This window comes from Phyllobates terribilis, unplaced genomic scaffold (assembly GCF_046119375.1).
Source record: "Phyllobates terribilis strain yellow unplaced genomic scaffold, ASM4611937v1 Scaffold_1__5_contigs__length_1240528914, whole genome shotgun sequence".
In the NCBI taxonomy this organism is placed as follows: domain Eukaryota; kingdom Metazoa; phylum Chordata; class Amphibia; order Anura; family Dendrobatidae; genus Phyllobates; species Phyllobates terribilis.
In genome coordinates, this window is record NW_027362761.1 from 907490975 (window position 1) to 907515661 (window position 24687).

Sequence of the window (24687 nt, forward strand, 5' to 3'; positions counted from 1 at the left end):
AACCATAGCACAACCCTAACCCTAGCACAACCCTAACTCTAGAGTTTATTTTTTACGCCGTTTCTCATGCGGTATAAGTGATTAGATGACTTTATTCTTCGGGTCGGTGCGATTACAGCGATGCCAGATTCATATCGGGTTTTTATGATTGACAGCTGTCACACACTTCGACTTCGATCGCAGCATTTCGGGGGTTAATGTGCCAGCAGTGGTGCTTGACCGCTCTTGGCACATAGCACCGGGTGTCAGCTGTGACAATCAGCTGACACCCGGCGGCAATCGCACCGCTTGTGTGCGGGCGCGATCACATTATGCGGAATAGTATGTAGCTGGTCCATAAGGCCCAGGACACAGCTACGTACTATTACTGACCTCGTCAGAAAGGGATTAATATACACAACATTTAGTCAATACAGAGATGGGGATGAAATATACAGTAATTCGTTTTAGAACTTCACTCTTTAGTTTAATGTGGACCGCCCGGACGTTTATAGTCTATGAGCGGATTAGAAGTGTTTTTCTACTTTAAGTAAAGTGTACCCCAAAAGGTCTTGTATAACTAAAATAACTAATAAAGTGGGTACTCACCTTACCTGGGTTCAGCACCAGCTGCCCGTCGCTACTCGGTTCTCTGTGCTTTACCTGCAGTGGTGACAGCGTGCATCACTGTTGCAACAAATCACTGAGATCAACAGCTGTGCCAAGGTGGACAACATGAGCCGCTGAGATCAGAGATTGACTGCAGCGTTGATGTGTGCTGTTGACATGAATAAAATGTCTCTTTCTTGATTTATATGTTCTGCGTGCCAGCAGAAATGTTTTCTCTTGTACACATATTGGTTTGGGAACACATATAGAAAGGCACAAAAGAACAGAAAAGAATTGAGCATTACAGGATAAACTTTACTGATGATCATTATGGAATAGAAGGTGGAAAGGGACTATACTTAATCATTGTGCCAGAAAAGCAATTGGGGTTGATCTGAGGTGCTGATGCACTTTCAACTTCTTTCTGATGTTTATGACTATCTATAATCCCAGGATAGTAATTTTCTAGAAATGTGGACATATGTAGTCGTGTCAAGGTTCCTGATATCGGATTGGTGACGTGGCGATGTAGATCAAGTGCAAACTCTTCTCTTATGTATGCAATCTGAGCAACAATTATATTTCTTTTAAATGTTTTATATTTATATATTAATCCTTAAAAAGGGAATTTGATAGCAGTGAACTTCACTTGACTTTCTATCTCAAAGCAGATGGCCAGTAATAAGGAGATTTGTATAGATTTTTTATGTTTAGCAGTGTTATACAACATTTCTATTAGTATAGATATGAAGGCCCACTTCTATCTCCCAACCTCAGTTTAGTGCTGTATATGTAGGCTGATTTACATCTAAACATGTGTAAGATATTTATCTGCAGTTGTGGCCAAAAGTTTTGAGACTGACACAAAGTTTGGTTTTCACAGTTTGCTACATCAGAGGTTTTAGATCTTTTACTCTGATATTTCTATGGTTACTGAAGTAGATTTTTATGCATTTCATAAATTTTTAAAGTTTGATTGACAAATTCATCAAGTGTATGCAAAGACCCAATATTTACTCTGTTAACCCTTTGTAAGGTGGCTAATGGTCGTGTACTCGACGGGAGGTATGTGTCGCAGAGATGGCTGGTCTCTGTGATGTAACCCGGTGTATTTTCTCTAGTGCACACCTGCACTAAGAGGATTAAGTATTGCACCTGGGACAGGGTTACGGGTAGTTTGAGAGATGGGCAGGTCTAGCTACCCACATGCCTCACCTCTGGGTGTAGTTAACAGCCTATATAATGGGGGCTGCTGTTTGCCACACGGTCTGTGTGCTTGGAGGGAGAAGGCCTCCTGTATGTGGTTGGCTCCAAACTGAGCCAGGATACTGGACATGACGCAGCCCACAGGGCTGATTAAGCAGAGACTTGCTAAGGACACTTTACTTTGTTTGCCTGAACTAAAGGCTGTTTGTTTTCTTTTCTTGCTTGTTGGTTTATGAAGAAATAAACCGACATGGACTCTTAAAGGAACATGCCCCCTGTTTTCCTCCTGTCACACCCAAGTGAGTAAAACCCCTACACCTTATTTTTCAAGACTTCATCAATTCGCCCTTACATGCTGGATATCAGCTTCTGGACCAAATGCTGAATGATGAAAACCCATTATTGCCTATCAGTGTTTGGAGTTTATCACAATTTCTATGTTTTTGTTTGTCCACCCGCCTTTTGAGGATTAACCACAGGTTCTCAATGCAATTGAGATCTGAAGAGTTTCCCGCCATAGCCCCAAAGTTTCAATGTTTTGTTCGCCAAGCCACTTAGTTATCATTTTTGTCTCGTGACATGATGCTCCATCATGCTGGAGAAAGCATTGTTAATCACCAAATTGCTCCTGGATTGTTGAGAGAAGTTGTTCTTGGAGGATGTTTCGATACCATTCTTTATTCATGGCAGTGTTCTTAGGCAAAATTGTGAGAAAGCCCACTCTCTTGGATGAAAAGCCGCCCCACACATGAATAGTCTCAGGATGCTTTACTGATGGCATGACAAAGGACTCATGGTAGCGCTCAGCTTTTCTTCTCCGGACAATCATTCTTCCAGAAAACCCAAACAGTTTGATGGGGGCTTCATCAGAGAGAATAAGTTTACTCCAGTCCTGTGATTTTCCAATCTCTATACTTCCTGCAAAGTTATTTTCTCTAAGAAAGCCCCCATCAGACTCTGCATATCTGGAAGAATGAATGACTGGAGAAGAATAGGTGAGTGTTACTTTGAGACCTGTGTAACAACAATTGTAAAGCATCCTGAGCACTGGCAGAACAGACAGATGAGAGCTCCTGTGCAAGAAAAATGTATGGGACTTTTGCAGTCAAATAGATCATCATAATGCACAATTGTATCTGCTTTGGAGGTAGAAATGGGTCTTTTTGACACTTGGGCCCCTGTGCAGCTGCACAGGTTGCATCAATGACATGTCCACCCATGATCCTGAGACTATTCATGTGTGTCATGATTTTAATTTAGGGAAGTGGACTGACTCATGATTGCTGATATCTAGCATTCCTGAGAGAATGCAGAAGTCCTGTAAAAAATAAAGGTCAAACTGTAAAAATGTATTCTTTCCATAAACTTGATGTATTTGTCAATAAAATCTTATGAAATACTTATAATGGCACTCCAGTAACAATAGAAATATCTGACTAAAAGATCTAAAAACGACTGTGTATCTATTCAGCACAAGCAACAATCTTATTTATGCTATAAAGTCATGAAGGGTAATTTAATTCTCCTTGAATTTTTCAAAAATCCGCATTTTACTAATTACAGCCGCCATTTTCCTGAACCGTAAGGGGCCAGTACATAGCCAGAAAAAAAGAAAAGAAGCAACTCACTGGACTGCTTATCTGTCCTGCTGCCAGTGTATACCGCCGTCCAGTCATCAATGCCTCTTCCTTTTCACTTCCCAAGTCGCACACATTCTCTTCTGGCTGGACCAGGCCTCGGACGTCATTCTGCACAGTGACGTTAGTCTGTAGCCTTATCGAGCTGGAAGCCAGGGCTTGCAGTGGAGAAGGCCAAAGAGAATACGAATGATTAAGCAAGAGAAAAGAAGAGGTGTTGAGGACCAGAAGACAGTCTGCCAGGGGACCAGAAGACAGTCTGCCAGGGGCATGGGGAGCAGTGAGGTGAGTATTCCTTTTTTTTTTTTTTTACATCCTGAAGCTCAGATCATAATAATGAACATTTAATTTGCAGAGAATAACTTCACTGCAAATATTACTTTCCTGTAAAATCTGCTTGATTTGTCGAATTTGAATCTCAGCAGATCTGTTCATCTCTACTAACTGTACTTTCAATTAACTTTTGAGAATAACCAGTCCTGTGTGTGAACAACACTACAACACTATCCCAGGCTATGGTATGTCTTGTATTTTGCATTTTAATCAGTTTTTCCAGCTACCAGCTCTATCTCTAATTTGCAATTGACTCTGAGCTGCTGGGAGGAGATTATCTGTTGTGATCTCTCTTATACACAGCACTGCACACAGAGAGATGGATTTCTGCTCTTCATTCTTTAGTTAGCACACAGAGAGAAACAGCAGCATGAGGGAAATTATATGCTAAGTACTGTAGGTGTGAATCCAGCTCTGGGATGTGGTAAAAGACTTGTTTGAAAGCTCAGCACAATCTTTATGTATCTACCTCTGCTTGTTTCCTCACTCTGTTCCTCACTCCTCTTTCCATCTCCAAAGAGTATAATATGAGGTCTAACGCAATGCAGCAGTCCATCTTGTTTTGAGGAAGACAGACTTTTTTCAGAGTGTATGGTAAGTTCAGGAGGCTGAAGGGAAGTGTCTTATAAGCTGAGAAAGAAGCTGATTTCTAAAATTTCTGTGATAAAATATATTAGAATCATTTTTATATTTGCTTATATTATTGATTTGTGCAAGTTTATTGAAAGTACAGTTCCCATTTAAGCTTGTCATACACATTAGATTGCTGGAAGACAACAGCCAAATATTCCCATGTTTTCTATGAGAGAGCAACGGAAGAGGCTTATCTCCCTGCTGTGAAAAAGAACAGGATTGTACACAGACCAATGGCCAGATCTTTAACTCCCCCTGTTGGGTGAGAGTTGTGAGGTCCCGATACACATTTGATGGTTTGCTGATCCTACCAAAATCAGCAAATTCAGATAACTTTTATGTAATGTGTATGGGGGCCTTAAGTGTTGCTATAGTTTATTGCTGAACTGCTGTGTTTGCTATACTCATTATTTCCAAATAAAAATAATTAAACATTGATGCATGTAAGGTATAGTAGTGTTCAAAATAATAGCAGCGTATTCAAAAACATGAGTTAAGCACAAAATTGTTATACTAGTTTTTATTTCTATGCATTGGGAACATTGCACACTGTTTTCTAATTCAAAACATGAATAGAAATGTATATAATTTTTAACTACTTTACAGAAAATAACAAAAAATGAACATTTGCCTGTTCTAAGAAATAGCAGTGTCTGCATTTATCTTTACAAACTCACAATATCGCTCTTTTGAGTATTTAGCATTCCTATGAATCACTAACCTAATATTTAGTTGTATTCCCACAGTTTCTTAGAACTGCTTCACATCTATGTTGCATAGAGTAAACCAACTTCTGGCACCTGTCGATTGTTATTCCAGCCCAGGATGCTTTGACTACATCCCACAATTTTTTGGCATTTGTTGGCTTTGCCTCAGAAACGGCCTTTTTGATGTCACCCCACAAGTGTTCTATCGGATTAAGGTCCGAGGATTGGGTTGGCCACTCCATAACCTCAATTTTGTTGGACTGAAATCAAGATTTTGCTCATTTACTGGTGTGTTTAGGGTCGTTGTCTTGTTGAAACACCCATTTCAAGGGCATATCCTCTTCAGTGTAAGGCAACATGACCTCTTCAAGTATTTTAATATATGCAAACTGGTCCATGATCCCTGGTATGTGGTAAATAGGTCCGGCACCATAGTAAGAGAAACATGCCCATATCATGATGCTTGCACCACCATGCTTCACTGTCTTCAGAGTGCACTGCAGCTTGCAGATCATGAATGCTGAGTCTGTTGGTTTTCTTAGAATCTACTGCACCAACTGGTAAATTGTTTGTACCTCACTTGCAATTTTTTCCCATTTTAAAGAACAGTTTTTATAATATGAATAGTGTCATTCAAAAATACAACTCGCTTCACAAAAAGCAAGCCATGGCTCTTCGAAGAAGGAGAGGAAAAAAAAGGTAAATATAAAAAATTGCCCAGGCCTTAAAGGGTTAATGACTGGGAGATTGTTCATTTTTGCTCTTTCATTTTTTTTTCTCCCGTTCTGCTAGGACCATATCACTTTTATCTTTCTGCTGACATAGCCGTGTGAGGTTTTTTTTTGCAGGAAGAGCTTAAGTTTTGAATAACACCGTTCATTTTACCATTCCATTTACTGGAATATACAAAAAAAAAGCTGACATTTTTATTGATGTCATTTTGGGGTAGACACAACCTTTTGATCTGTTATTGCATTTTTTGAGGAGTTGTAGTAATCAAAAAAACACAATTCTCTTGCTTCAATTTTTTTTTTTCTTTATGGTTTTACCGACTGTGTTAATCAATTTTATATTTTGGTGGATCTGGCTTTTTCCAATGCAGTGATACCACATATATGTATAGTTTTAATATATATATTTTTTAAAGGGATCCTGTCAAGTGATACATGCTGCCAAACCGTGGGCAGCATGTATCAGCCACTGGCTGTACAATCACAGCCATGTCTCTGAAACGCTGCGATGTGACTGATAAACCTATGCCTATGTGCACATATAGGAAGAGGCTCAGCCACTGTCAGCAGACGGAGAGAAGTCGCAGGGGACCCATCTATATGACTAGTCTATAGCGCAGCTCAGTCCCTGGTGTCTATTAAAAGTATGTTTTTCTCTTAAAAGCAGCAGTATTTTCTGAGAAAAATATACATGGCTGTGATCGTACAGCCAGTGGCTGATATTACTGTCCACAGTTTGGGCTGCATGTATCACCTGACAGGTTCCCTTTAATGGCGGAAAATATGAGTGATATGACGTTCTATGTTTTTTTATTCTTTACATTTTTTTTTCGTCTCCATAAGGGACTTGAACCTGCAATTGTCTGAACGCTTATGCTATTCAGAATTGTATTGCAGTATACAGAAAAAACACGATCTCCTATGAAGCCCCACTGCAGGCTGGTTTTCAACAGGGCACCAACACAGAAGGCATGGGGGTCTTCAGCAGACCAGTCAGAGTTTGACAGTGGCATTTAAGACGTTAAATGGAACCTGTCATGTAAAAAAAAAAACACGTTTTACTTGCAGATATGCAGTTAATCTGCAAATTAATAGCGCTCTGAAGCTGCCTAGCACCCGCACTGAGAGGAAATGAACATAATTCCTCACAGCAGCCTCGGGCTTTCAGTTATAGGGGTGCGGCCGGCGCACCTTCAGTCACCACTCAGAGCATAAATAATATAAATAAAATAAATAAATAGTGCATAGTGAGCAGCGACTGTAACCCTGGCACTGACTGACAGCCGACACAACCCTATAAATGAAAGCTCAAGGCTGCCAGAAGGAATAAAGTTAATCTCCTCCCTGCAGTGGAGTTCTCAGTGTGGGCAACGGGCGGCTTTAGAATACTATTAACCAGCAGATTAACCCCACATCTGCAGGTTAATAGTGTTTTTTTACTTCACAGGTTCATTTTAACAGCAGCTGGCGGAACTCAGCTCCACAAGCTGCTTTTAGAGGCAGATGATGGCTGAATAACACAGCCATCATCTGCCAGGAAATGGGCAGACTCAGCTCCTGAGCCCAGTCCATACACCCACTCACAACTTGTGCCATGCATATACAATGCTTGTATTATTAACAGAAGTATTATCATTGTTTAATCATGAGTAGAGTCTCTGGATGATAATAGAGTCAAATCCCCTCTGCATAGGTCTCTACAGAATCATTGTATGCACTTAAAATCCCAATCTCTATTAGTATAAAAAAATCCACTTCTTTATATGTCTTATTTTATTTGTGCTCTAGATTGATTCTTTAGATATCTGTTAACATTAAAAAAAGTTCCTTCTTGTAATAAAGTCTCTATCCCCCAACAAATGATCACACAGATTTGGTAAGTAAAACCATGGGTGAACATATGCTTTACGCCTTGGGATGTGCTTTGAATGATAAAAGCGTTACTTACTTTGGAATTCTCTAGAGTCTGAACTGTTTTCAATATCTAGAGAATAGCAGACAGTGAAATGCTTTGATACCACAGGGACTTTTTGAGCACTTCAACATCATATTTTATATGTAATTGTAATTATCTATTTGCCAGTTTTCCAGGATTATGAAGCAGAGGTACCACATGTAGAATGAGCTTTCTAAAATTTATTCACCATTCAATTCATTTATTTTTTGAATATAATTTTAACAATTTTTAAAATGTGAAATAAACAACATATTTCTTAGGAGACAACCATGAGCCATGCATAATTTTTTTCTTAGTGTAGAAGAAAAAGAACAAACCATCGGATGTTTCTCTGATGATGTGCTCTTCTAGTCACCCGACCGCTGCAGCCAATCAGAGTTTTCAGTGCTCCTGTGACTTCTGAATGGAGAAGGCATAGCTCGCTGAACTGGTGTAAATGCCTAGACTAGCCTACGCTGGATTCAGGGGGCTGCTGTTATCTGAATATGCCTCCATTTTTTATTTTAAAAGCATCCAAAATCTTTCAGTGTCTAAGAACCCTTTTAATGCGTACTTGTCAGGCAATTCATATTGACCAAACCATGAGTAGACTGACTGCACAATTGAAACCCTGTATACTATTCTCTGAAACGCTCCGCAGTTTCAGACAAAGTATACGTTGAAGATGTGGCCGGGGACCATGAGATGAGACTAGTCTTGCTCTGCCTCTTTCGGCATCTGTAAGCTCTGCTCCAGGAGATTGATAGGTCTCTCCCTCAAGTGTACTTAAGGAAAATAACTATTAGTCCATTGGTGCAGCGCTGAGAAGATCTTCAAAGCATATTTTCACGGAAAAAAAACAGATAATTTCAGAGAATAACATATAGTACCTGGCTGCAATCTTGCAGCCAGGCTGCAATTCATGCTGCCTGTGGTTTGAGCATGTTATAACTAAAGGCACGTGAGGACACAGAAAACCTTGTATGTAAACAGTGTCATCACTGTGTTTATTTTATGGGAAAAAGTTAAAACCAGGAAAACCCCTTTAATTTTACTCATCTGACTTGGTACATTAATCCTACTATTCCCTCAACTACTGTACTTTATCATCCACATCTGAACCAGTTCCAGCTCAGCTAACGTCTTTCCTATACACTTGTGCCCAGTATTCCATGGTGACATATACCAATATTCTCATGTATGCCCAGAAATCTTTTGATCTTATTAGGTTTAGCAGAAGCTCTTCATCCTGAACTCTCTGTAGTACTTCCAATACTTCTCCTCTTCCCTCTCCAATGTCTGCTGGTACATGCTGATCAATATGCCAGCATTTTGTAAGCTTTTTTCCTTGCCTATGGAAGGTGCTAGTTTGCAGAACATGGTGTGAATAAAGGACAACACACCATAGGAGAACAATACGTAAAAGCTACACCTCCTAAAGTCTTAACCTAACTTTTTATGTATTATGCTTGCTTATATAGCACAAACATATTCTAAGTATTCTACACCAACATACAAACATATTCTATCAGTGTGTTTTTGGGAGGAAACCACTGCAAGCCCAGGAAAACTTACAAACTCTGTACAGATGTTGTCCTTGGTGGGATTTGAACCAAGTTTGCCATCATTTTAAAGTAACAGCCACTGAGCCAAATTTCTGCCTTATCACTTCACTACCATTTTGTATGTAACATTAATCTTATGATATAATTCCATAAAAGTAGAAGCGCTCTCTTATCCAGTAACTGGAGTTGGTGCGAATTGATTTGCAGGAACTGGTCTATCATCCACTGGACAGGAGTCCTGAGAACCGTCAACTACGAAGAGGCAGGAGATAAGAGGAGCTCCTATACAGCAGTACAGCGGCCAAAGATCGCTGATGTTGGCAGATAGACTGGGTCCTCTGAATCTATTTGCACCATCTCTAGTAACCATATCTTATTTAATGTGCTGTGTCTAAAGATATTTCCGCTGTGCAACTCACCTTTGCAACCTGATAAGATTATATAATTACTAACTGCTGCCGAAAGATGAATTCCATGTTATTAATATATTATTGTAAAGTCTTGGGGCATATTAGATGCTAAAGAAAAGGAGAGCAGATTATCATATATATTATTTAAAAAATACTATTATAAATTAATATATTTCATAGCTAAACTCGCATTGAGCAGTATGCAATATCCTATATAGCTAACCAATCGAAATCTACATAACTAATGGCAAGTAAATTCAATATGGATTCCTTGTATGGTAGTTAGTCAGTGTGGTAGATTAAAAAACTCAGTCAGGCCTCTTTCACACGTCCAGATATTTGCAGTACAGTAAAAACCAGTACCAGAGACATCCGTGACCGTGTGTAACTGTATGGCATAAGTGTGGCAACTGTGTGCTGCATCATGATCACAAGTACCGGCGCCTGGGAATCAGCAGTGCTGTTTGCGCTGTTCCCAAGCACAGGGTGATCAGTGCCAGCAGGGGACAATGTTGACCGTTGTATTCTACTCCTGCTGTGTCCAGCAAGTGTAAAAATAAGAATAAAATAAAAAACACATTATACTCACCTTCAAAGCCACTGTCCCCTGTAAAAAAGAAAAAACAACCATAATACTCACCTGTCCGACATACTGTCCCACACTGTAATCCATCTGACCAACAATTCTGCATTAGCGTCTGCGGTGGCTTGAGGCGACCGCACACACACTGAGGAGCAGAGGAGAATGACTCACTGCAACAAGCGGGCCCCTGACCTGTGCTGAGCTCAGTGAGCGATATCCTGTCATTCAGTGAGCTCAGTGATCGCAGCGCAAGCAAGGGACAATGATGACAGATACCTTCAGCACCCGGCATTTGGGAAGAGCGCAAACCGTACCACTGATTCCCAGGTGCCGGTAAGTATCACACTGATGACACATGGATCACAGCCGTGTGTCATCAGTGTGGACGTTTTGCGGCCCGTGCACGTGAAAAAAGGGGACTTGTCAGCGTGTTTGCCCATGGACACACAGTCCGTGGTAACACACTGACATGTGCGCGGACCCATTCATTTAAATGGGTCTACGTGTGTAAGTGTCTCGGGTATGTGTGAAAACTGTCACCACACTTACCGAAGAAACTGACATGTGAAAGAGGCCTCAGTGTAAACTTAGACTAGACAGTCATAAAGGAAGCCTGTCATTAAACTACAATATTTGCCATAAACCTGTGTAAATATATATGGAAGAGTAATTGCATTAATATTCTTACCAATCGCCGTCATATCTTGTTTCCAGCGCCGCTCCGATCCTCTTCTCATTCACTTGACTGCAATTCTGACTTGCTGGATCAAACTACAGTCTATAACTTTTCTGCTAGAAAACTAACATGAAAAGCTTTGAAAAGTTACAATAATATTACACAATTCTGAGAAATTTTCATCTAAAACATAATGCATTTTTTTAGTGCACCGCATATTATGTTGCAACCATTTCCAAATAAGTCAAAATTATTTCCAAGCTGCAACCCTTTGTTGGACAAGCTACTGAAAGTGACTAACACACATAATAAAACCTCAGTCAGACATACATTTTTTTTCTCATATGTGAAAAATAGACCTAGTTTTATCAGGGTGTTAGGTCAGACTGTCTTCAGGGTTTGGTCAGTGTCAGATTTCACCGTTAGTTTTTCTCATTTGCAAAAAACACCCCAAACAAACTGTTCGAGCTTCTCCTAACAGTTAGTGAAAAACAGATAACACAAGGATACAAGAGGGGTTGCATTTGTGTGCTGTCCGAGTTTTCCATCAAACCATAGATTTGCATTTATGAGGTTAATCTGAGGGTGCAGTCAGACTGCCATATCACTCGCGCGAGGATCGCATTGCCATTCTCGGACTTTAAAAACTATATACCTGTATTTATGTATACACATACATTAGCAAATATTCTTGTAATATCATATTTCTAAAAAAAATAGTGCAGCTGTATGGACATTGAATGCAGCTGTATGCATGGTGTCATTGGCGCAGCTGCACAAGGGCCCAAGAGGTAACAGGGCCCATTACCACCTCCAAAGCAGGGGTAACTGCTAATCTATTGGACTGCAAAGGGCCCATATATTGTTTCTGCTCAAGGGCCTCTTCTGTCTGTGTCCACCCCTGCATGGTGTTCACAAATGGGATCTCTCTTTTCCAGTCTGTGCAACGTACATGACACATATACACTGTATGGAGACGCTTTGTCACTTCCGATGTGGCTTTCCCTGATGGAACAGTGGCACATACAGTGGGGAAAAACGTATTTAGTCAGCCACCAATTGTGCAAGTTCTCCCACTTAAAAAGATGAGAGGTCTATAACTGACATCATAGGTAGACCTCAACTATGAGAGACAAAATGAGAAAACAAATCCTGAAAATAACATTGTCTGATTTGGAAAGAAATTTTTTTCAAATTTTGGTGGAAAATAAATATTTGTTCAATTTCAAATAAGCAAGATTTCTGTCTCTCACAGACCTGTAACTTCTTCTTTAAGAGGCTCCTCTGTCCTCCACTCATTACCTGTAGTACCGGCACCTGTTTGAACTTGTTATCAGTATAAAAGACACCTGTCTGCAACCTCAAACAGTCACACTCCAACCTCCACTGTGAGAGTGTGAAATGTGATAACAGCTGGAGAGCTCTAGGACCCTGTGACTTTTGCATGGCTGGGCTCAGAGGAGGGGCAGGGCTAGAAACTGTGTGTATTTTGAGAGTGTCTGATGTGTGAGTCTAGACAGGAAGTCTGAGAGAAGGAGCTGCAAGAAGACGCTGTCTTTACTCTCTTCTGTGTGGAGTTTGCTTACCCCTATCCCTGTTTAAGGACAAGTGCTGAGCTGGGGAAGCTGTGTGGCTCTGTGGAGTTTTGTGAAAGTCCATGCTGAGTGGATTATAGACTTTGTGCTTGGGGAGTCACTGTCGGGTGATGAAGAGGCTGAGCAATCCATCTCTGTGACTGAACACGTGTATGGTGTACTGGATAACAGTGAGAGACTTCGGGAGGAAAGACGATTTCTGGTGCTATTTCCACTGAGAGGATATTGACAAGACTTTGTGAAGAGATCTTCCCAGACCTTAATCTGAAGCTACAGGACTTAAGTCCCCGGCGTGTGGGCTCGGCATCGGCCGACAAGACAAGGGATTTTTGCTGTTTTGTGAACTCTGTTTTTGTTTTGGTGCCAAAGTTTTCCGGGACAAGCTGCAGCCACCGCGATTCACAGGCCTGTGATAGACTGCATCCGAGGTTAACGGTACCATAACTTTAAGATATCCGGATATCCTAATAATAAGAGCAATTGATATAGTTTCATGCATTATTATTGTTTATAGTGGTAGGATTGTATGCAGTGTGCCATCTCAGGGGGTCCCCATATACCGCCCTCACTAGTCTGACACTGTTTTTAGGTAAAATTGTTCCAGATCTTTAGAATAATTTACATGAGCTGGAAACCTTGAGATTGGCACATTGATTTCATCTCTTGCTGATTGTGTGTATCTAGTAGAGGTAGTGTCACAGGCAGAACCTGAGACTGATTCATCCAATACTGAATTTTAGTCTAATCTCTGTTTTAGTAAAGAAAGTGTTGTTTATTTCTGTCTCTGTCTCAGTTTGTGACTCACTGGATCTCTCTCGGACCACCGGTCATTACATTTTTGGCGTAGTCGGCAGGATCCAGTGCTTGTCATGGACGGAGACGAGGGAAGAAATGACTCTCCCGCACCAGGAGCCCCCCCGCTGGTAGCGGAACCCCTGGCAGCCGCGACGACTGTGGGAGGATATGTGCCGGTAGGAGCTTTACTCCAGCACATTCCAAAATACGACGGGCGTAACATGCCGTTGCAGGATTGGGCTGAGAGGGTTCGGAGTGTGCTGCGGATGTGTAATCTGGCCCCCGCATTACAGGCAGAGTTGGCATTAAATGCACTAGAGGGCGACGCTAGGCGGATGGTGATGGTACGTCCAGAGTCAGAGAGGAGCACGTTAGAAAAAATCTTGGAGCTGTTAGAGGGGAGTTCAGGAGGCCAGGCTCGTGTGGCCCAGCTTCGTTCCTTGTTTTTCAATCGTCCCCAAAGGGAATGTGAGACTTTGATGCAGTGCTCGAACACTTTACAGGAAACGTTGAATGAGGTGCAGCGACTAGACCCAGGGGCCATGGGGGCATTCCGAGAGGTAGACCACTTACTCCGGGATCAATTCATAATGGGGTTAGCCAATAGACTCCTTCGAGACAAACTGATGGAGATGTCCCGAGCTACCCCGGAATTATCCTTCTGGCAGATTTATCGGGCCGCGGTGGAAAGGGAGGAGTCTACTCTGGTGGCCGTGGGGGCACTGGACAGTGCACAGCTGGAGGGAGGTTTGGCGCCAGTTTCAGGAGGGGGTGGACTGGTAAACGTTGTACAGGCTCTGCGTGCCGAACTGAAGGAGTTAAAGCTGGAGGTGTCTAAACTCAGAGCTGGGCCGGTCCCTACTCCTACGGAAGGGCCACCCGCCCCGTCCTCTGGAATGGTGGTTCCACAGTTTGCCAGGTCGCCCCCCTCGAATGATCCAAGTTCTCGTCCACGAGGAGCAGTCACCTGCTGGAGGTGTGGGCGTCGGGGACACATCTCCCGGTACTGCCGGATGTCTGCAGCCCCGGAGCCTCCTTCACCGGCGTTAAACTCCCAGCCGCTGCCATGAGAGGGCGAGCAGCAGCGGCCCACCCCACACAAAGACCTCGACGGGAAGAACAAGATTTATTCGCATGCAGTCCAGTGCTGGAAGCAGAGTTTGAAGGGCGGAAGATGAGATGCTTGGTCGACACAGGATCCGAATGTACCATAATGCCCTTAGAGGTGTACGAAAGGCATTTCAGTCAACTCATGGTTCCCGAGGACGGCTGAGTGATAAGGCTTACAGCCGCTAACAATGGCCAACTGTCGGTGAAGGGGATCGTGTGGATGCAACTGAAAATGTTTGGTCAAGAGCTGGGTCAGAAAGGGATAGTGCTGGTGGACCACCCTCCCAAAAGAGGGATGGAGGTGACGCTCGGAATGAACGTTCTGCGAGATTTAAATCATCAGATGTATGCCAGAGAGGGACCCAGATACTGGGCAAGTGCTACCCACCATCGACCAACCCAGAGAATGTTACACCGTCTAGTTCTGAGTTGCGATCTCCTGAAGAGTGCGGTCCCTGGGGGTCGGGTGGGCCTGGTCCGAGTGCCATCGCGGACCACGATCTCGCTATCGCCCCGGCATGAAGAACTCTTAATGTTACCGGTGGGGGCTGCGCAGAGACCAAATGGGCTTGAAGTACTCATCGAGCCAGCCCCAGATAAGTCCTCGTTCGCGAAGGCGCATGTGGCCCGATCTCTGGCGATTGTGAAGAATGGACGGGTGCCAGTCAGATGTATCAACGTTTTAGATGAGGCTGTTACAATTCCTGCTGGGACCATTCTGGCTGAATTGTTCGTGCCAGGACAGTGTTTGAACTTCGCTCAGATGAACAGTCTTCCTGGACATTTGCGGTTGAAGTAGGCCAGACCGAACCTCCTACCGAAGAATGGAATGGTCGTGCGATCATGGACCAGATGGGAGTGGATCGGGAGAAACTGACCCCCGTGCAATTGGAGCAGCTGGAGAGGGTCTTGTGGGAACATCAAGAGACCTTTTCGCGACATGCGGAGGATTTCGGTTGTTCCCGGACGATTGAGCATGAGATTCCCACAGGGGATACTCCTCCTATTAGGGAACGTTATCGTCAAATCCCCCCAACACTCTATCAAGAGGTGAAGCACATGGTGGCCAGTATGCTTGACAACCAAGTGATCCGAGAAAGCCAGAGCCCCTGGGCGGCCCCTGTGGTCTTGGTGCGGAAGAAGGATGGGACCCTTCGGTTTTGTGTGGACTATCGCAAATTGAATGCTCACACGGTGAGGGACGCATATCCATTACCTCGCATAGAAGAGTCTCTGTCGGCATTGGGTCGGGCCAAATATTTCTCGACGTTGGATTTAGCAAGTGGCTATTGGCAGGTACCAATGGCCGAAAAAGACCGAGCCAAGACGGCGTTTGTCCTACCAATGGGGCTCTTTGAATTCAACCGGATGCCCTTCGGGCTCACTAACGCCCCGGGAACTTTTCAGCGCTTGATGGAACATTGCTTAGGTGACCTGAATTTTGAATCAGTCCTGATATACCTAGATGACATTGTGGTGTTCGGGGCCTCATTTGAAGACCATCTTGAGAAGTTACGTCAAGTTCTCCGACGGCTCAGTTGTTATGGCCTAAAAATAAAACCAAAGAAGTGCCAACTGTTACAGAGTCAGATTGAGTATCTAGGTCACGTGGTGACTCCGGACGGGGTTCTGCCCGCGACCAGTAAGGTCATGGTTGTGCAGGAGTGGCCACCCCCCCGTACCCTGCGAGAGGTTCGGGCCTTCTTAGGTTTAGCGGGGTACTATCGGCGATTTGTACCTAAGTTTTCACAAGTAGTGAGTCCCCTGAATGAGCTCTTAAGAGGGACTGCACAAGGCCCCCAAAATCGCCCCATCCCATGGGGACCCCAGCAGCGAAAGGCATTTGAAGAGGTGAAGGCCAACCTAACAAGTGCTCCTTTGTTAGCGTATGCCCGGTTCGATTCCCCTTTCCTGCTATATACCGATGGCAGTCTGCATGGGCTGGGGGCGGTACTAGCACAAGTGCAGGATGGTCAGGAGCGAGTAATCGCCTATGGCAGCAGGTCTTTGAGAGACACTGAACGCAACCCAGCTAACTACAGTTCGTTTCGCCTAGAGCTACTGGCCCTGGTGTGGGCGATGACGGAACGCTTTGCCGAGTATTTAACGGGAGCTGAGGTGCTGGTCATGACTGATAATAACCCTCTGGCTCACCTAGAAAACGCAAAGCTGGGAGCGTTGGAGCAGCGGTGGGTTGCTCGCCTTGCTAAGTTTAACTATCGAATTAAGTTTCGATCTGGGCGGGAGAACGGATATGTGGACGCACTCTCAAGGGTGCCCCTTGGCTCCTCGGGGGAAAATGTTGATGACCAGCTGGAGGACACTGAAACCCCTGACTTGGGGCAGGTACCTATCTTCCGAAGTGTGGTACATTCAAGTGGGGTGGCGTCAGGGATGCCGTGTGTTCTGGGGAAAACACCCTCGGATTGGGCGAAAGACCAGAACGATTGCTCTGACATTGCACTAGTGCCCAGTTGGGTACAAAAAGGGGTCTGGCCGCGTGCAGAGGAAAAGGCCCAGCTGTCCGTGGAAGGAGTGAAACTACTGCGACAGTGGGATAAGTTGTGCGTGGAACAGGGCCTCTTGTACCATAAGGTGTACCTGCCATCTGAGCTGCAGCACCGGTACCAGCTAGTAATTCCTATGGTGATGGGTCCGGTAGTCGCTCGCGAGGCGCATGAGAAGGGGGCCCACTTTGGGAGTGAAAAGACACTCCAGTGGCTGCAGCGAGTCCTCTATTGTCCTGAATTGGGGGAGATGGTGACATTGGCGTGTCGGCTGTGTCGGGTCTGTGGTCTCAGTAAGAGCCCTGAGCAGCGGGCGCCCACGCAATCTATTAAAACTTCCGCTCCTTTAGAGCTGCTCATGATTGACTATGTCCTGATAGGATACTCAACGTCTGGGTATTCCTATTGCTTGGTAATGACAGACCACTTCACCAAGTATGCTGTAGCAGTACCGACAAGAGATCAGACGGCGGAGTCGGCGGCTGATGCCGTGTGTCGATATTTCATTCAGGTGTTTGGGTGTCCGCAAAGAATACACTCAGATCAAGGGGCATGTTTTCAGGGGGCATTGATGAAGGCGCTGTACCAGCTGTATGGTGTCGCACAGTCGAGAACGACACCTTACCACCCCCAAGGTAACGGAGCTTGTGAGCGCTTTAATTGGACTCTGTTGCAGATGTTGAGGACTTTGGAGGGTAAACAACAGGTACGCTGGCCTGAGTATCTTCCCGAATTGATGTGGGCCTACAATAATAGAGTGCACAGCACTACTGGCTACTCACCACACATGTTGATGTTCGGGAGGCCAGGGCAGGCCATTGAGGATTTGAGCATGCCAGATCCCTCCTCCAATCCCCCTCGGACCGCGTCAGAATGGGTTCGGGAACACCAGCGCCGATTGAGGGTGGTGTATCAGGTGGTGGGTGATCGACTCAGTCAGGTGACCCATAAGGACACGTGCCCTGTGCAAACCGAGCCTTTCTCCCCGGGGGATAGAGTGTTGGTGAGAATCAAACGACGGTTCGGAAAGCTGAGTGAACGGTGGGAGGCGACTCCGTACCTGGTAAAAAAACGACTGAGCCCTGAGACTCCAGTCTACGAGGTTGAACCAGTGGGGACAGGGGGACCATCCCGTAATCTTGATCGTAACATGCTGCAACGGTGCTGGTTTAAAGATGCTGTCCCCTTTTCCCCGGAACCACCGGCTGTGTCCCGAGGGGTGGGCATCCCTAATACTCTCGAATTTGATGGTGAGTCTGTCTCCGCCCCTGCTTACTCGCCCCCTGCAACCGATCTGTCCCCATGTGGAGAGAGTATTGAGAATGTGGTATGTCCTACAGAGAACGGGGACTCAGGTCAGTTACCTGATCCGTCTGGTGTGGCACAGGGCGCCACACCTCAGGAGGGAGCAGCCTCATTGGCTCCCGTTGAAGAGACATCTGCTCCCTCGGGAGCCGAGCCTGTTGGGGTGGGTCTCAGGAGAACTACTCGAGCTACGGCGGGTATACCACCACGACGCTATGCACAAGACGACTTTGAGTGGGGAGGTGTGTCGAGGACGCCAACCTCTAGTGGGGTGGCATGTGAGAGTGCGAAATGTGATAACAGCTGGAGAGCTCTAGGACCCTGTGACTTTTGCATGGCTGGGCTCAGAGGAGGGGCAGGGCTAGAAACTGTGTGTATTTTGAGAGCGTCTGATGTGTGAGTCTAGACAGGAAGTCTGAGAGAAGGAGCTGCAAGAAGACGCTGTCTTTACTCTCTTCTGTGTGGAGTTTGTTGACCCCTATCCCTGTTTAAGGACAAGTGCTGAGCTGGGGAAGCTGTGTGGCTCTGTGGAGTTTTGTGAAAGTCCATGCTGAGTGGATTATAGACTTTGTGCTTGGGGAATCACTGTCGGGTGATGAAGAGGCTGAGCAATCCATCTCTGTGACTGAACACGTGTATGGTGCACTGGATAACAGTGAGAGACTTCGGGAGGAAAGACGATTTCTGGTGCTATTTCCCCTGAGAGGATATTGACAAGACTTTGTGAAGAGATCTTCCCAGACCTTAATCTGAAGCTACAGGACTTAAGTCCCCGGCGTGAGGGCTCGGCATCGGCCGACAAGACAAGGGATTTTTGCTGTTTTGTGAACTCTGTTTTTGCTTTGGCGCCAAAGTTTTCCGGGACTAGCTGCAGCCACCGCGATTCACAGGCCTGTGATAGACTGCATCCGAGGTTAACGGTACCATAACTTTAAGATATCCGGATATCCTAATAATAAGAGCAATTGATATAGTTTCATGCATTATTATTGTTTATAGTGGTAGGATTGTATGCAGTGTGCCATCTCAGGGGGTCCCCATATACCGCCCTCACTAGTCTGACACTGTTTGTAGGTAAAATTGTTCCAGATCTTTAGAATAATTTACATGAGCTGGAAACCTTGAGATTGGCACATTGATTTCATCTCTTGCTGATTGTGTGTATCTAGTAGAGGTAGTGTCCCAGGCAGAACCTGAGACTGATTCATCCAATACTGAATTTTAGTCTAATCTCTGTTTTAGTAAAGAAAGTGTTGTTTATTTCTGTCTCTGTCTCAGTTTGTGACTCACTGGATCTCTCTCGGACCACCGGTCATTACACCACTATGATGGATCTGTCGAAGGACACCAGAAACAAAATTGTAGCCCTGCACCAGGCTGGGAAGACTGAATCAGCAATAGGCAAGCAGCTTGGCATGAAGAAATCAACTGTGGAAGCAATAATTAGAAAATGGAAGACATACAAGACCACTGATAATCTCTGCGGCCCCACACAAGATCTCACCCCGTGGGGTCAAAATGATCTGAAGAACGATGAGGAAAATTCCCACAAACATATGGGGGGACCTAGTGAATGACCTGCAGAGAGCTGGGACCAACGTTACACAGGCTACCATCAGTAACACACTAAGCCACCAGGGACTCAGATCCTTTACTGACAGACGTGTCCCCCGGCTTAAGCCATTACATGTCCGGGCCCATCTGAAGTTTGCTAGAGAGCATTTGGATGATCCAGAAGAGTATTGGGAGAATGTCATATGGTCAGATGAAACCAAAGTAGAACTGTTTGGTAGAAACACAACTCGTCGTGTTTGGAGGAGAAATAATGCTGAGTTGCATCCAAAGAATACCTACTGTGAAGCATGGGGGTGGCAATATCATGCTTTGGGGCTGTTTCTCTGCCAAGGGACCAGGATGACTGATCCGTGTACATGAAAGAATGAATGGGGCCATGTATCGTGAGATTTTGAGTGCAAACCTCCTTCCATCAGCAAGGGCATTGAAAATGAAACGTGGCTGGGTCTTTCAGCATGACAATAATCCCAAGCACACCGCCAGGGCAACAAAGGAGTGGCTTCGTAAGAAGTATTTCAAGGCCCTGGAGTGGCCTAGCCAGTCTCCAGATCTATACCCTATAGAAAACCTTTGGAGGGAGTTGAAAGTCTGTGTTGCCCAGCGACAGCCCCAAAACATCACTGCTCTGCATGGAGGAATGGGCCAACATACCAGCAACGGTGTGTGCCAACCTTGTGAAGACTTAGAGAAAACGTTTGACCTCTGTCATTGCCAACAAAGGATATATAACAAAGTATTGAGATGAACTTTTGTAACTGACCAAATACTTATTTTCCACCAAAATTTGAAAAAAATCAGACAATGTGATTTTCAGGATTTGTTTTCTCATTTTGTCTCTCACAGTTGAGGTCTACCTATGATGTTAATTACAGGCCTCTCTCATCTTTTTAAGTTTGAGAACTTGCACAATTGGTGGCTGACTAAATACTTTTTTTGCCCACTGTATGTGACGTGGTTTTAGTGAGGGCTGCCTCTAGACAATTGGCAGGTGGTGAGGTAGTACGTAATTGAACATGAACATACAATGGTGCTCAGTTCAGTGTACACATGGAGAAGGCTTATAAAGTATTGAGGAATACAAGGTCTAAATAAGTATTTGTACAGTATGTCAAAAGAAAAGAATTGAGGCGGCGTTGCAAAGTCCAGGACAAAAAAAAGACAAAAAACTATATTTCCCCAGGTAGCTCTTCTCAATTTACCCCATCTGGCTGCATGAACTCTTTTTATTATATTATTAATTTATAGACTGCTTGTCATATATGTATATATATATATATATATATATATATATATATATATATACACATACTGTACATACATACATATTCATATATACTGGTGCATACTGCCCATAGCACCAGACCACACGGCTGCTAGGGGGCCCGTGAGCTGGGGGGCCCGGTGCCAGGGCTGTGTTTTTTTTCTGCTGGCTGTAGCGTCCATGATTTTTTTTGTTTGTATAAAGTTCTTACCAGTCTTTGGAGGCAGTAGGTACGTGGAGCTTCATTATGATAGGCAGCCTGAGAGAGTAACCAATGGGGTCACAGGAAAAGAGAGGTGGGGCTTTCAGTTATCCAATCCCTCTCTCCTGCTGTGCTACCACCAATCATCATCAAGCAGCAGAGGTGCGGGTGTGTCTGCACTAATAGAGTGTCATGATAGATGTCCGGACGGGCGGGATTGCCTGAGCTGCATGCACTTGCACTCATTGTTCCCTCCCCATGATCCGATCACAGGGTGACGGTTGTATGCTGAAAGCCACTATTGCTGCCATATAGGTCCTCATACGAAGCACAGACGGTGCCTGGGCTTCATAGGAGAATGTCTTATACTCTGTATAATGCAATACAGTAACATACAGTATACAACAAGCTATGAAATAATAGCAAGTTCGAGTTTCTTAATGGGATTATAAAAAGCAAAAAAAACCCTTAAAAAATATAAAAAATATAAGGGCTGTTGGCCCTCGTCAGTGCAAAGTATGAGAACTGATTTGGCTAGGTGAGAGGCTCTGGACTGAGGTCTAGGGGGTAACATTTCTCCTTATGGAGAGTGACACACCAGCTCTGGCACGTCAAAGTAAGGAGGCTTATTCGCCATGCAATACTCCTCTGGGAAATTTAATATGCAAATTGCCTCTTCAGAGAAAAAGTGACTTGTAGGATTGCTGCTTCCAATAGGTGGCGCTATAGAGTACAAGTCTGTTCTCTTCATGCAGTCATCTTTATAAATCTCATTGGAACGGCACCAAACAAAAGATCCAGCATCATCACCTTGCCCAATGCAGATTTGCGATTCATCACTGAATATGACTTTCATCCAGTCATCCACAGTCCACGATTGCTTTTCCTTAGCACATTGTAACCTTGTTTTTTTCTGTTTAGGTGTTAATGATGGCTTATGTTTAGCTTTTCTGTATATAAATCCCATTTCCTTTAGGCAGTTTCTTACAGTTCGGTCACAGACATTGACTCCAGTTTCTTCCCATTCGTTCCTCATTTGTTTTGTTGTGCATTTCCTGTTTTGGAGACATATTGCTTTAAGTTTCCGATCTTGACACTTTGATGTCTTCCTTGGTCTACCAGTATGTTTGCCTTTAACAACCTTCCCATGTTGTTTGTATTTGATCCAGATTTTAGACACAGCTGACTGTGAACAACCAACATCTTTTGCAACATTGCGTGAGGATTTACCTTCTTTTAAGAGTTTGATAATCCTCTCCTTTGTTTCAATTGACATCTCTCGTGTTGGTGCCATGATTCATGTCAGTCCACTTGGTGCAACAGCTCTCCAAGGTGTGATCACTACTTTTTAGATGCAGACTAAGGAGCAGATCTAATTTGATGCAGGTGTTAGTTTTGGAAATGAAAATTTACAGGGTGATTCCATAATTTTTTTCCTCAGAATTGAGTGATTCCATAATTTTTTCCCTCTGCTTGGTCTGAAAAAAATTACCTCGTTATGAAACCCTTTTTCAATTTGAGAGCAATGAGCTGCCACAGCACAGGTGCAAGAAGTGTTGCCATAGGGCTCGGGCAGTGAATCTCATTTTGCAGGACATCTGTTACTTTAACTTCACAAAACTCCATACTTTTCCATTTAGTAAAGTTTGATCTGCGTACATACCTTAGACCTAACAAGATTAAAAGGAAAGTTTTTAAAGTTGTTATTTTCACACCAACACTTAGGAATCCATTTTCAGAGAACAAAGTAACAGAAATGTGTTCTGATTACTGTAGGTACTGTTCAGGGAGAGAAACGTTTCATTATGTAATGTGACTGCTACGCATCTGACTCCAGGTGAGATTTTGTAACTAAAATTATCTTGATTTATGCTAACCTATTGAAATGCTAGTCTGCTGGAGCTCATAGCAGAGCAATCAGATGTTTTAATGATATGCATTATTACTGTGGTGCAGCCTGCGGGAGAACCACTCTGCGTACTTTGGTGTATCATGAATTCACAATATTCCCGCACATACTGTAAACTCTGAGCTTAGCAAGATCTCTGGGTCAATCAAACACAATTCTGACTCCCAGCCAACTCATTCTTCCTCAGTTCCTCCTTGCTTTGCTGTTTCCATATTCCACACATCTGGCGTTTTGTTTCTTCCAGTCGTGAACATCACTAACCTGTTCATCTTGGCCATCCTTTGCTCAAAGCCAATCTCTTCACTTTCCATCTGTTTGTTCAAACTGCCAGGTGTAAATTACAGCAAGTACAGTGGATAGGTTTTTGAAAGGGAACGTGTCATTAAAAATTATGCATTATGATTTATTATTTAAATAAAGTTTTTGTGTTAAATGTATTTTTTTAAATGCTTGTCAATGGTTTTTTTTACATATCACAACCATTAAATAAATATAATTTTTTCACACTGGTGATTTGGATTATTCTAGAGTCATTCTTCTTATTGCTTCAGGAAATTCACATGTACATTAGCAACTTAAAGCATCTAATGAGTGTGTGCATAGTCATTGTGAGGGAGTGTGAGCAGGGGGAGCTATGCCATTGCCTATTGTAATCTGAGGTGGTATCTGTCATTTTAATCCTGCCTGTGGTGATAAAGAAACTCCTGTAAACTCATTCCCTAGAGGCCAGTGTAATAATTGCAAGATTCACTCTTCTTTTTTTCTTTTTTTGTTTAAATACAGATCATGATATAAAAAAAAACCATATTGCTAAAAATTGGTAAGGGCCTTTTCACACTGCTCTTCGTCCCACGTTCATTGGTCTGAAACCCCTGAAAAATGGGATTCAGGCCATTGACTATAATGATGCCAACAGCGTCAACGTGTGTTGTACCTTATCAGAGAAATTTGCTTCTTTCTCTACCAGGACTGATCATTAATTATCAAAATTCTCAATTCTGAGAAGATAGGAGGGGGAGGAGGAGGGAGGAGCTCTGCCTATTGTCTACATAGAATCTTATCAGTAGCAGCTGCCATCTCCTATCTCAGTAACGGGAAATGCTGCCCTTACTGAATACAGATTTTACCTCAGAATTGAGAATTTTGAGAATTGATCAGTCCTGATGGAGAAAGAAGCAGATTTCTCTGATAAGATATATTACAAAGTTGCTTATTTTAATGTGTACTGTTGATTTATGAAATAAAAATCAAATTAACGGTTACTCTGCAATATAACTTTGGTGGCTTGGACGCTTTTCCTTTATGACATTTTTAACCAAATGTCAAATTAATTAAAATGATTTCACTGATACTGTATTTTATTACCTCCATTAATGTACCAACTGGAGTTGCAACTCAACTTTCACAACAAACCTCCATGGAT

General features: G+C 43.6%; 1 protein-coding gene across 4 annotated transcripts in view; it reads right to left on the reverse strand.

Annotated features, from left to right (window-relative positions):
- TRPC3 (transient receptor potential cation channel subfamily C member 3) overlaps positions 1-24687 on the reverse strand; it is a 443652-nt gene that overhangs the window by 220771 nt on the left and 198194 nt on the right. The gene's annotated exons all lie outside the window — the stretch shown is intronic.